This window comes from Indicator indicator, chromosome 10, assembly GCF_027791375.1.
Source record: "Indicator indicator isolate 239-I01 chromosome 10, UM_Iind_1.1, whole genome shotgun sequence".
NCBI lineage: Eukaryota > Metazoa > Chordata > Aves > Piciformes > Indicatoridae > Indicator > Indicator indicator.
The window spans coordinates 2,809,150-2,822,462 of record NC_072019.1 but is presented as its reverse complement, the minus strand read 5'-3'; the positions used below and the strand labels follow the sequence as shown (position 1 = coordinate 2,822,462).

Sequence of the window (13,313 nt, the reverse complement as noted above, 5' to 3'; positions counted from 1 at the left end):
TGCAGGAACACAGCACAACATAGGAAGGCCATAAGGAATATAGCAACATTAATAATTAAATTAGCAAAGCCTGTTTTCATTTTCTGTGTCATATTGATGCTCATAAGAATAGAGCTCAGGTCACAATGTATAATTATGTAATTGTCACATGAACCCCGTGATGTAATAAGGGGGTATTTATTTAAAGTGATTATCAAGAGGGCAAGGATGAATAAGGAATGTCAAGGAGAAATAGAATGCCATATTCTGTTATCAAAAATTGGTTACCATGTTCTAATACATGCCACACACATTTGAGATAAGTATGTCTTCTGAAGTATCAACGCTTGAAAAAGATCCATGTCAAATAAAACAGCCAGAGACCAGGTTTTGGGGATTGAGACACAGGGAGAGATGGAGGCGAAGTTGACAGGTGTGCAAGGCATACAGATTTTCAGGTTCTCCAGCTAGCTTTGCATTGCTTTATGAACAGATATGCACAGATACAACCTGCTGCTGCTGAAGCACAGGCACGTAAGGAGATATACCTTGTGAGCAAATGTAGCTGTTACATATTCAAAAGAGGCATGTTATTTTCAGAACAGGGGTGACAAGAATAATCTCTCAAATAAAATGGTAGAATAAAAGTCTCTTAGAACACAGCCCCAGTCTGCAAGTTGTGAAATACTGTATCATTCTGTCTTAGGTTTTGCTTTTGCTTTGGGAGGACTTCTGTAAAAACAGATAAAATTCCTGCTTTCATAAAGCAGGTAAAAGGACAATCTGACATATTAATTAAGTGTTAAGAACATGTGTCTCATGTGTCTTGCATCCCTGTTGTTACAGGAAGGCTTTTTTTCCCACATGCTTAGTTTTGTCTTAGCAGTAAGAAGAAAAACCCAATACTCACATGCAGACTTGAGAACATTTTATCATTTTAGACAGCAGCAACTAGAATGCCATGTGTAACAACGAATGACTCATTATGTTGAGGATGTTACTTCACCATTTAAAATTCAGTGCCTGGCAGCAGAACATCATCACTCACAATTCTTGGCTTAAAGATGAAGTTGTCATTAGCATGCAGACTTAAGAAAAAATAAATGTATCTTTCATTGACTGATTCATCGGTCTGACAAACTATTTTACTTTGCTAAAATTTGGTGTTTATGGTGGTTTATGCTAACACATTTAACTGTATTATTAGATGCCATCAGTTATTCTGGTTCTCTGATGAGCAGTAATTAATTATGATGATTTGTGATCAGCACAAATAGTGATTTGTTCACTTTTATTGTCTGTTTCATATTTTAACTATATTTTAAGGACGTAAAGTTTAGCAAAGTTCATGTTTCTCAAACTAGAAAGTAAACAGTTAAAAAAGATGTTGATACAACTTTGGCTATGCTAACAGACGCTGGCAGCAGACACTAGGAATTATTCATTCACACTCTGTTTGTATTAAGCATAACTTATGGAATATCAAAAGGACACCTCAGAGACTTTGGCAGAGCTAGAGATGTGATATGAGATGATCTAAAAAAAGCAGACAGATTTTAGTGCATGTACAACGAACGCTGAAAGAAAAAAGATCCTTGTTTTTGTCTGTAGTTACTATAATGTTCAGACAAGTGTTTTTCAAACAGGTGATGACATATACAGTCATCCAAACATAGTATCACATTTGGGTCATACTATGTAAAAGTTAAATGCCCGTGGATTCCTCTATCCATCCGCAGTAGAGATCCCTTCTCCTCTGCCAGAGCTGTCACGTGCCAAAATAACCTGCTGAGCTTAAATAGAGGAAGAAAACTGATTCATCGCAAAAATGTTGTTTCTGAACTCCATCTCTGATAACTGCTGGTGGACTTCCACAGAAGACTTTGCCAAAATACACAGGTCAATTATTTAATCTTGCCACAACAATTAAACATCAACCTGATGTTAGAGAGTGTTAAAGATGAATCTTTCAATGCTATCTCAGCTCCAATGAATTTGTATTTCTAGCACTGTTAGCAGATACCACTTTTCCTTCTCCCTCTCCCACACAAAGCAGAAATCTGTAGATAAAGAACCTTTAGGGCATAATCCATATAAACAGCACTCTGATTAATGAGTTCTGTACTTCCACTAACAATTAAAAACTTGTCTTAAAGTTTAAATTACTAAATTATATTGAGTTTTGTAATCTCTCAACCTCAGATAAATAACCCACTGGATACTTGTAAAGGAACTCAGATGTGAGCTTAAAGTTGAACACATGCTCCCATTCATTGCAAAAATATAGCTATTTTTTTGTGTAAGTTGTCCATTTCTGCAATATATATGAAACATTATATATGCTGTATATTAGAGTGGAAGTGCCTGAGTCACAGCAATCAGGAATAAAAAAAATAATTGGTATTGATTTAGTAAAACACTTAAGGAGAAACTGTGGGTTGACTTTACAGCCTGTGAACTTAACAAGAAGCATAAAATGGAATTGTCATTTTCTTTGGGCACAGAATACCATATGTAGGCACCTTCCACAGCAAAGTAGTATGTTTGCTAATGTATTACAAAAGGAGTAGAAAGATCTTCTAAGTGATGAGGCTATTTAAAGGTATCCAGTACATGATGGTCTTCTGTGATCACATGCTTTCTACTGCTTTGCTGATCTCTACAATGTAAGAACAAAACTCTTCATGGCGTTGCTCTAGACCTTTGAGTTACCTTTTCATATTTTCAGGGCATCTGTTATTACTGGTTTACATTTATGACAAGCCTCAGGCAATTGCTGAAGATGAGCACTTTGTACTTAGTTTGCTTTTCAGGTTGCAGTATTTTAATAGGTTAAACCCTAAGAACAGGTTAACCTGTCTGTTTCCCCCAACACAGAACGGAGGGAAAAGCAACACAAAAGAATTCCAAGTTGAGACAAAGAGAGTGAGAGAAGAATTTAATATAAATGAGACAACATAAATGCACAATTACCTTAGCCTGTTTGCAGAAAAAGCCCAGCAGAAAGCAACAGCAAACAGAAGCAAACAAGCTAAAACCCCAAGCCAGGGAGCTACTCCCCCATCCCTTCCTGCCCTGCTGCCATCTCAGCAGAAGAGAGCCAACATTCAAACCCCAGAACCCAAAAGCAGTAACAGGAAGCCTCTCATGTTACAATGTGAACTTCAAGCCCCATAATACTTTGCTCCAGCCAACACTTTCATTCTGAAGCTGGCATCAGGCAAGATGGTTTTGAATAACAGCAGCAAATATTCAATTTACCCAAAGTAAACCACATAATTATTTAAGTCATATTTTCCATACACCCCTTTGGATCTTGGACTTGTCTTTGCAGTGAACTTTCTACTCATCATGAGTCTACAGATAGTGTTTCAAATAGAGACTGGACATCAGTGCAGTTGTCTTGAGACAGCCACCAGCTTGACAGACACTACCCCTGTAAAGTAGCAATGCAGTCTATGTTTCCATTTTGCTCATGGTCTGAATAATCTTTTTCTGCCTTAAAAACTTAATGGAACATTGCAGCTAAATTGAGGAAAGACTAACAGAAATGCAGGATTTACTTCTGTTGCCCAGATTCAGCAAACCCCACTGGCAACCTGCAGAGGTAACTGTGTAATTATTTTTCTCCACTGTTGATTAGACTTCATTCCTACTCCTATTTAATTGTCAATCCATCTCTTGTCACTACCCTTCATGATCTCAAGAGTTCTCCACAAAAATAAAGAAGATCGTGACAGCACCCCGAGACTGGAATGGAACTAAAAATAATCAAAGAAATGAAGTAAAACTGTTTCTCATATGACAAGGAGGCTACAGCTTTGAGAGTAACTAGTGGCCTTTATTTTCTGTATAGGTGACCTCAGTGGCACAGGTACCAACATACCAACACTGACAACACCTATGTGTATGAAGTAAGTTCAAATGATGCCTTATTTGTGCACATAAAGATACTGAAGGGAAATATACCCTAACAGAGAAAATAACATCAACGAGTCAGTGATTTCACAGGGCAGCTTGAAGTGTGAGAAATGCAATGGGAAATTTCCCATTAACTAAAGTCCTCATCCATAAAGGTGGCTTGGAGAACAAATGTGTCTTCTTGCTTTGTTTTGTAAGGAGGTTACTGCATTTTAAAACAGCAGACCTTCATAATTTAAATACTGTGGAAGGCTGTTATTTTCACTTTTTAAAATTATTGTTAAAAATACTAGAAAATGCGCTTATGTTCATTGTTCAGCATTTGAACAATTATTTAAAATACTATCTTAAGTTTATAAAACTTCTTAAAAGGTAAATAATAGCGAAATAAGAATAACCAAAAAAGGAGTAGATTACATCCTCATTTCAATTATTAGAAAGCATTTGTGCTTACTGATCTATAAATATTCATCTGCAGAATGAACTCCTCATTGTAAGCCTAAACATTGTGCAATAAGAGAAACACAACAGATCTCTCTCTCTCTGTTCCTACAAAATTATAGCATTTCACAGTAGTCTTCATTTGGGCTTCTCAAAATGTTTAAGTAAGTCCATCATGTTCCATCTGTCTCCTCTCCCTATCTGCAAACCTCTCCCCTTTGTTCTCAGAAAGATTATATAAAGCACAGCAAGCAGCTGCCATGAGAAAAAGATAATTCTCATTGGCTTCTAGCCTGCATGTCTGGGTCTTCTATTTACTCACCCTTTAGTCTTATAAATGCATATTCTATTGTTTTTCTCAAGAAGTGCTTTTCTCCCTTTTAGATGCCTAATAAAAGATTCCATAAGGTCAGTAAATTTATGAAAAGCTGTTTCTAGTAAATAGAAATATTCCATTCTTGTGATAGTCCATGACTTCAGTTATGGACATTCCTTACTTCAGTTATATGTCACATACAAAATAATTCTATATGTAATAATAACTTTACAAGATAGACTTGCAAGACCTGGGCTGAGGAGGGTAGAATTTGTGAGGTAGACCATGCTTCAAGGGGGCCTCAGAGCTGGCTCAGGAAGAATCAGCTTTCTGATACAGTTCTGCATGTCTTCTAATGATGCAGATTGTCATTGTTACACTGTGCAGCCCTTTTATACAATTGGTGATGAAAACAAATGTGAACAATTTTCTGGAAAAAGATGGGCTTAATGCATAGAGTGAGGAGTGACTGCAGCAGCATATTAAAAGATAGTGAGTGAGATATAAATAAGGCCATCAGTTACTTCCAAGTCTACAAATAGAACTCCATTCTGACAGAGCTTGGGTATAACTCTCCAATGGAATATATATTTTAGGGAAATTTAAGCTGGAAAGGAAAACTTCCTGTCAGCTTTCCAAAGGGCTGTACCCCATATGCCTATGGTTAAGGCAGATAAGTGGTACCTGCCCTGAATCACTTGCAAGTTTTAGACCACTGCATCCTATATTTATTCTTAGTCTGAGTTTCACAGCAGGATAAGCAGTGCAAGAAAGACCATTCTTCCTGAATATTACTCATCTGTAAATTTCTGAGAACTTAATTTTTGTTTAAGGTGTTAAAAAATTTTTTGTAACTGCAGGGAGATAACTTGGCTTGTCCTGAAGCAGTTATTTTAATAGCAACGAGAGCAGCAAGAAAGAGTTGCGTTCAAAATGCAAATAAATGAGAGGCTGTCAAAAAGGTGTAAAAATGGATGGAAGTATAAGGAAGATCCACGATTAATAGCCTTGAGAATTAAATGAAAGGGCAAAATCTGGTAAGAAAACAATGTTGACCAGCAGACCTGAAAGAATACTAGGGGGAAGATTCCAAAATGCTATTCCACAAAAAGTCTGTCCTAAGTGGAAGGAACTAGGAAAGGAGAAGTCATCAGGTTTTGAGTGTAGTGTAAGTCAAAATGAATACTTAACAATTAATTTAAATCCATTTGCCATTAAAATATGCTATGACTTGAGTTAGGTCATTTTCTAATTAACTTGTGGCATCCTGGGCTGCATCAAAAGAAGCACAACCAGCAGATCCAGAGAGGTGATTCTGCCACTTTGCTCTGGTGAAACGTCACCTAGAGTACTGCATCCAGCTCTGAAGCCCTCAAGAGAGGAAGGACATGGACCTGATGGAACAAGTCCAGAGGCAGGCCATGGAGATTACTGAGGGGCTGGAACACCTCTCCCAACAGGCTGAGGAATCTGGGATTGTTCAGCCTGGAGAAGAGAAGACTCTGGGGACACCTAATAGTGGCCTTGCAGTACCTGAAGGGGGCTACCAAGGAAGCTGGAGAGGGACTGTTTGCAAAGGCCTGCAGTGACAGGACCAGGGGCAATGGTTTGAAGTTAGTGAAGAGTATATTTAGATTGGATGTTAGGAACAGATTCTTTACCACTAGAACTGGTTGCCCAGGGAGGCAGATGAGGCCCCATTATATTCAAGGTGAGGAATTGCAGGCTTGTTTACCACAGATAAGTGCTTGTAATGAGACTGAAGTGTACCTAGGCTATGATGGACACAGAGCTGATCCACAGTCAATTAGAGAAAGTCTGCTTTTGGACCACAGTTAGGGTATGCATACTGAATTACAAGTCCTTTTACTGGAGGCAGAGTATTTTGGAGGAGAATCTTTCTGTAATGTTTTTGTTTATTCTTTCATTAAAAAAAAAGTCTTACCTCTCTCAGAAGAAGCAGGACACTGAATTAGAGGAGCCTTTTGCCTAATCCAATGTGGTTGTTGGCCATTTTTTCTGTGTCAGACCTTCTAGAAACTTCATCCTTCCAACTTGAGAATCTGTTTGCCTCTTCTTATCATCTCTATCACTTCCATAAAGAAGAAAGCAACAGAATGTGAATTTGAATTCACAGTCATAGAGGATACGTATGAAACTGGATCTTCCTTATCACCAGTAGCAGTCTAATCGATGACTGCTGCCTTCAAAAAGGAGTAAATAATGCTAAAAAAACGGTGCTGCTTCCATAGTAGAACCTGATCTTTAAAAAATTGAGTTTCCATTTCTCTACTACTGTTGGCATCTCTTAGCCAATGTTCTGTAGTTCAAGACTTTTTTTTTTTTAAACAAACCTGATGATTAAAATCCAAGTTCAGCATGTTTGAAATCTGCCAAGTATATAACTAAAAAGTTTCTATAGTGATACAATAGCAAGCTTCAGAAATGAATAGGATTTTCAATGAGTTACCTCAAAACAAACCTACTTTCAGCAGACATCCCAACAGAGTCCTAGAGCTAGATTGCATTCTTTAGCTTTTCTTCATATTTGTACCTGTGGCCTGCATTCTGTCACTAGAAAATTAAATACATTTATACCTGGTCAGAATCAATACCTCTGTCTCCAATTCCTATCCTGATTCTACGTGCTGGGTTAGTTGCTTCTTATGAGCATTTAAGAAATATTTGAATAATGAATCTTCCAATTGTTAATTCAGTTTGATCGAGGGAATGTGGGTGGTTTGCATAACAACTGTTACACTGTTAAGAGTGTTTCAAAACTATTGCAAAAACATTAAGCTTCAGGTTCTAAAGCATAACATATTCAGTGTATTAAATTAGAAGTCTGCATTTGAATTTCCCAGCACAGTACATATATTTTCTGACTATTATAAGTAGATTACTTAATTATTCCTCCTGAGAAAGAACAGGTCTGTAACATTACCTAATTCTGTAACACAGTGCAGGTGATGACTGTCTGATTGTTGAAGTATTGACTGCATGATTCTCTCTGAATAGTTACTGACCCCTTGTGTGAGCAGTCCAGAATGTCAGACTCCAGCAGGCTCTTAGCTGCACCAGTGTTGACACACTGAAGCTGGAATGCTAAGGTTTTCTTTGTTTACCACCAAAGCCCTGGGTCAGTCTGAAAGCATACAAAAATACAGATGGTTCTTTGGACTCAGAGACTGAAATGTGCACAGATCTTTTTATGGAAATGCAGTGAGCTGAATCCTGCCCACAGTGGGGCTCTGCAGCCTCAGTGACCACAGTTGTTTCATTACAGCTCCACTTCTCATTTTACCAAATGCAGCATCGGGATTAGAAGGGTTCCCACTTGGTTTCAGCAAACATTTATATACAATTGGTCATTTCATAATATCCTGTTCTGCTTAACAAGATGTTCTGCAGTTTCAGGAAGCCACATGGCTTGCCAGTGGAAGTTTATTTTTATAAGTTGAGCTTTTGCAACCATTGGCTGCATATAATGTACTGATATTTGAGGAAAGAAAATGCTTATATTAGATGCCACGGGTAAACAATATCATCAAACACCATCATTTAAGAAAAAGATACAGTTGCAATGCATGAAAAGATGACTTTTCCAGCTGAAGAGAAATTCAGAATTCATTTCTAATATGTGGGCTTGCTGTGTAGTGAAAGAAAGAGTTCAGCACCTCTACATCAGCTTGTAATCAAAGTCCCACAGAACTAAAGAGCTTGATTTAACGCCTGTTGAGGTAATCTGAGTCTTTCCTTTCTCTACTGTGCTTCTGAAAAAAAAAGGGGAGTGTATTGTATGAAAACATATGCTGGTCTCTGAAAAGAAAATATTCTGGAAAAGTAGACACACTAAAGTGTCAGATGGAGCACTGGTGTGGCCACACCGTGGGTACTGGATTCAGTTTTGGGGCCCCCACTACAGGAAAGATGTTGAGGTGCTGGAGCAGGTCCAAAGAAGGGCAACTAAGCTGATGAAGGGTCTGGAGAACGTGTCTTATGAGGAGCAGCTGAGAGAGCTGGGGTGGTTTATCATGGAGAAAAGGAGGCTGAGGGGAGATCTCTCGCTCTCCAACTACCTGAAAGGAGGTTGTATTAAGGTTGATGTACATCTCTTCTCCCTAGTAACAACTGATAGGACAAGAAGAAATTACCTCAATTTGCACCAGGGGAGATTTAGATTGGATGTTAGAAGAAGCTTCTTCACTGAAAGGGTTCTCAAACACTGGAATAGGCTTCCCAGGGAGGTGGTTGAAGCCTGTCCCTGGAGGTGTTTAAAAAGCAGAGAGATGTAGTGCTGAGGGACATGCCTTAGCACCAGACTTGGCAGAGTTAGGTAATGGTTGGACTTGACGATCTTAGAGGCCTTTTCCAACCTAAACAATTCTATGAAGTGGCATTAGAGTTGGAAAAATATCCCAAACACTTGTTATAACATTGATTTTGTCCTTGAGCATTAAGAAGCCACAATGTCCAGCAGTATCTGTTTTTCTGGTGCAGTTTTTTTTTTTGGGGGGGTTGAGTTAGTAAATACATTTCAGCATGATTTCCTGCATTTGTTACCCACTAACTATAAGAAGTCTGTTTCCCTGCTGACTTACTTTAAAGACAGCATAAGAACCTTAATCTTCTTGCCAATCAGCCTTTCTCCCTCATTCCTTTCACTGTCTTGTATGCAATAATCATTTTGATGTCCTGGAATTCAATTATTCCTGCAGATTTAAAGCCTTCTATACTGTATGAAAGGTGCAAATTGGAACTTACTATGATTCTTACATTTGATATATTATATATGATCTATTGTACCAGATTCTGTCATGTTAGCATTTTTGGGAATTTTACTTCTACTTAAACTAGGCAATTTTTAATGTTTGGGGTTTTTTTTCCTATTTTAATGCTGTTTATGGAAAACTATTTTTCAGAAAATAAATGTTTAGGAAAACCCACAGGTTTTACGAAAGAGAAGAAAGCATCACGTTGAAAACAATGGAAGCATTTGGTTTTCAGCTATTTAAAACATCAGCTTCATGGTGTTTGGATAGGATAGATATTTATTATTGGTCAGAGTATTTTCTGGTTGTTTCCTCACTTGTTCACTTAATGTAGTTTGTGCTCATCCCTTGTTTTTTTTTTTCTTTGCCTCTTCTTCAATATTTATGCAAGAATTAGGGGTTCTGTCACAAAGCATTAGGTTTTTAGGTCATGGATAAGGTGGTTAGCAACACCTTCACCTTTTGTAGGACCAGACTACACAGCACAGTGGTGTCTCATAGAGAAAATATAATTAAAATCTGGGACACATATTTACTCTACAGTATTTCTGTCCTGCATTTGGAAATAGGTTATTTACAAACAGTAGTTAGCTTTGGCATGTGCAATACTCAAGCAAACAAAGGTTCCTGGAATGAGAAAGAGAACTTCCCGTAAAATGGAGACTGAACTCTGAAAAGTTCAAATGATACCTAAAGTAAACATTCCTGTTCTTCAGGGATTACATGCTACTATCTTTACTTTCTGCTTTTCAAGTGCAGTAGTAGTAGAGTGTTTAAAACACACTTCTGTTCTCTAATAGTTTGTAATTAATTTAGGTTTAATAATATTAAATCTCCTCCAGTTTTGTTTTGTTGTAACTGCTCATTTAGATCCACTGTGAAAAAATAGCCTTGCCAAATTTACAGGAAACCTAACATTGATATAGACGGTGCTGAACTGGGCCCTATGCTTTAATTAGGTATTTTCAGTGTATTTATTATTACAGTGATTTATTTTCTCCACAAGAGCAAGTTGGTGTGACCATTGCCCTTTTTCCTGCTTGAAACCATTATGTTTATCCAGGGATGACCAAATAAATTATTGTTTCTTCATGGGATGAAAGAGGAGGAGGAACCAAGCAAGAATGATGATATAAAAATATAACTATAAACCAGTAAAATAGCCAAAGGATGAAGTCCAAGTTACTGCATATTTCATTATGTTAGGAAAGCAGACAAGACCACAGGCTGCCTGTATTAGTACATGCAGTATTTATGCATGTCTTTAAAATACTGTTTAACATTTAATTAACAAAAAGTAAAGAAGTCAATACTACTATTCATATAATGGGGTAGGCTATATTAAAAGAAGTCATTAAGTTGTGGTGAATAAAGTAACTACTCCATGTGGACTTGGCTTCATGGGAAGCCAATAACTTTCCACTGTTCTCTCTATGCAGTGTGATCAGGTAACCCAGATAGATAGGTACATGCTGTAGATGCTGAAAGTAACCTTTCTTTGCAGGCAGTGATAGTGAGATTGAAGTGTAATATTCTTGAGGGAGGAGTAAAAGAGTTGCTATTTAATTTGGTAATTAGACTCTCATAAAATTGTGTCTCAAAAATGAGGTTTTTCCTGCAGTTTTGTGATCTCGAACTCTAGTAAAAACAAAAGAGCAGCAAAGCATCAACTAAAATTAAGACTTTGTAACTTAATCTTGGATTTATCATTTCTTTGTTTTCAGGGTCAGGGCTTCAAGTACAGCTAGGTAGAGCTGCAAATGTGATTTTGAGGAAGTAATTTTGAGGGAAAAAAGCTAATTTGTTCAACAAGTTGTAAGAGGAGCTGATTTTATGCTTCATCGAAGAAGAAATAGCTCCCACGTCTTTAATATTGTTAACCAAATGTGAGAAGCTCTGGCTCATACCCACTGAGTTCAATGAGAAACAGCTTGAATCCACAGCATTTTTGGATCAGGCACAAAATGGTTTTGATGGCTTCGAGGAATGGGAATATATAGGACTGTAAGGGAGTACATCTGATAAAATGAAATCTTGGTCTAAAAAAATTCAATGGAAATTTTACTTTTCAGTTAGAAAAGTAACTTACTTCAATTAAGCTTAAGTAAGAATGGGTGAGCTGGCTGTGGAAAGCTAACAGCACTAATAAAGATAATATCTCCTTAACCAAGACTTGAGTCTTCCTACCAGGAAGCTATTAAGATTTTTCTTAAGGTTTCACAAAAAGAACAAAAAGTGAAGATAAAATTCTCATTTCCTGAAACTGTAAAATACCCAAACCCATAGGGTACAAATTTTTGTTACCTTTGAATCCATCCTGTCAGCTACAAAGGGTAAACCTGACCCTTTTATATATACAAACACCAAGCAATTTCACAGGCACTAGCATTAACCACCCCCTCCCTCAGCATTTCTACCAAGGGTAGGATCATGCCTTATGTTTTAACACCACCCCATCTGCAGATACTTAACACTCTCAGTGGTGCAGTGTAGTAGTCCTGGTATGTGAGAACTGTATCACTGGCTCAGTGCAATTGCTGCTTTCCTCACCCTCGTAACCTAAATTCTCTATGTCAAAGTCATGTGTTTTGGAAATGTTTCCACAAAAAGGAGAACAAAAAGAGAAGAAAATGCACGAAGGTGATCAGGAATAATAACACCCAAGAATTGAAACCCTGTCGCCATCCTGCTTTTAAAATTACATGCAACTTAGGTGAATAATGATACTAAATGATACTAAGTGGCTTGCATATCTCTGCAGTATACTGTGTTACTTCACATTATCGCTGGGAAAGGATTTAGCTGACAAACTTCCTTGTCTGGGGCAAAAAGAGAACTTCATTAGCATAATTTCGTACAGTCCTTCTGTTAATATTTTCAGGCACAAAAATATAATAGTCCTTTTTCAGAGAAAGAAAAAGGAAACTAAAAAAAAAAAAAGGAAAAAACCCAGAAAAAGCAAAGCAAAGGAAAAAAAAGAAAGAAAAAAAAAGGAAAAGGCAAAAAAAGAAAAAGAAAAAAGGAAAAACTGGGAATATAGTGAAATTCTGGAAGGTCTAGATTACAAATCCAGTGAAAAATGTGGGACAAGTTGGATAGGAATATAAAAGTATCATTTCTGACCGAAGTATGAAACTTATGCAAACAACAGGGTAAAAAACTCCACCTTTTTTGGAACATTTTGAGATGTGTGAAGACTACAAATGCTAGAACTGTGAAAAGGAAACTGGGAATTTGATCCATATGTTCTGGAAATGCCACTGCCCACAGCTAAATTATTTTTGGAGAACAGAACAGATAACAGAAGAACAACTGCTAAAGCTGTTATAAACACAGGGTCTCCCTGGTGATGCAAAGATCTTGCCATGGCAGATATTAATGAGTGACTATTACCATCTGCATGCCATATATGAAGAAATCATTTCTGCTATGTTCTAGGGTAATTACTAAAAAGTACAATATTATTTATCAGTTATCTCTCTAGTTCTCTGAGGAGAAAAACATTCCACTAACTCCAAAGGGAAAAAAAAAAAAAAAAACAACAAGAAACTATTTAGGGTGGTTCTCACATTGATTGAATATGATTTAAAAGCCTGCACTGATCTAAGTAATTTTGTTATATCTGAAACTTGGGCAGCTCTTTATGGTGGTGTTTTTATAAAGTGAAATGGGTTGAACGTGGGAAATAGCAGCAAGACCTGTGGACAGATTCTGCTGCTACTTCTCAGAACCAAAAGAACACAATGCTGATCACAAGAGAGGTAACTACCAGTTCACAGGAACGTGTGACTGGAAGGAATCAACTTCATTTGTTCTGCTAAAACCAAGTTCTGTACTTTTAGCAAGCAGAATCTTCTTACCAGTTGGCGTCTTCCGCTTCCTAC

At 37.3% G+C, this 13,313-nt stretch overlaps 1 protein-coding gene across 3 annotated transcripts in view; it reads left to right on the top strand.

Moving 5' to 3' along the window:
* KCNT2 (potassium sodium-activated channel subfamily T member 2) overlaps positions 1-13,313 on the top strand; it is a 123,168-nt gene that overhangs the window by 56,419 nt on the left and 53,436 nt on the right. The window lies entirely within an intron of this gene.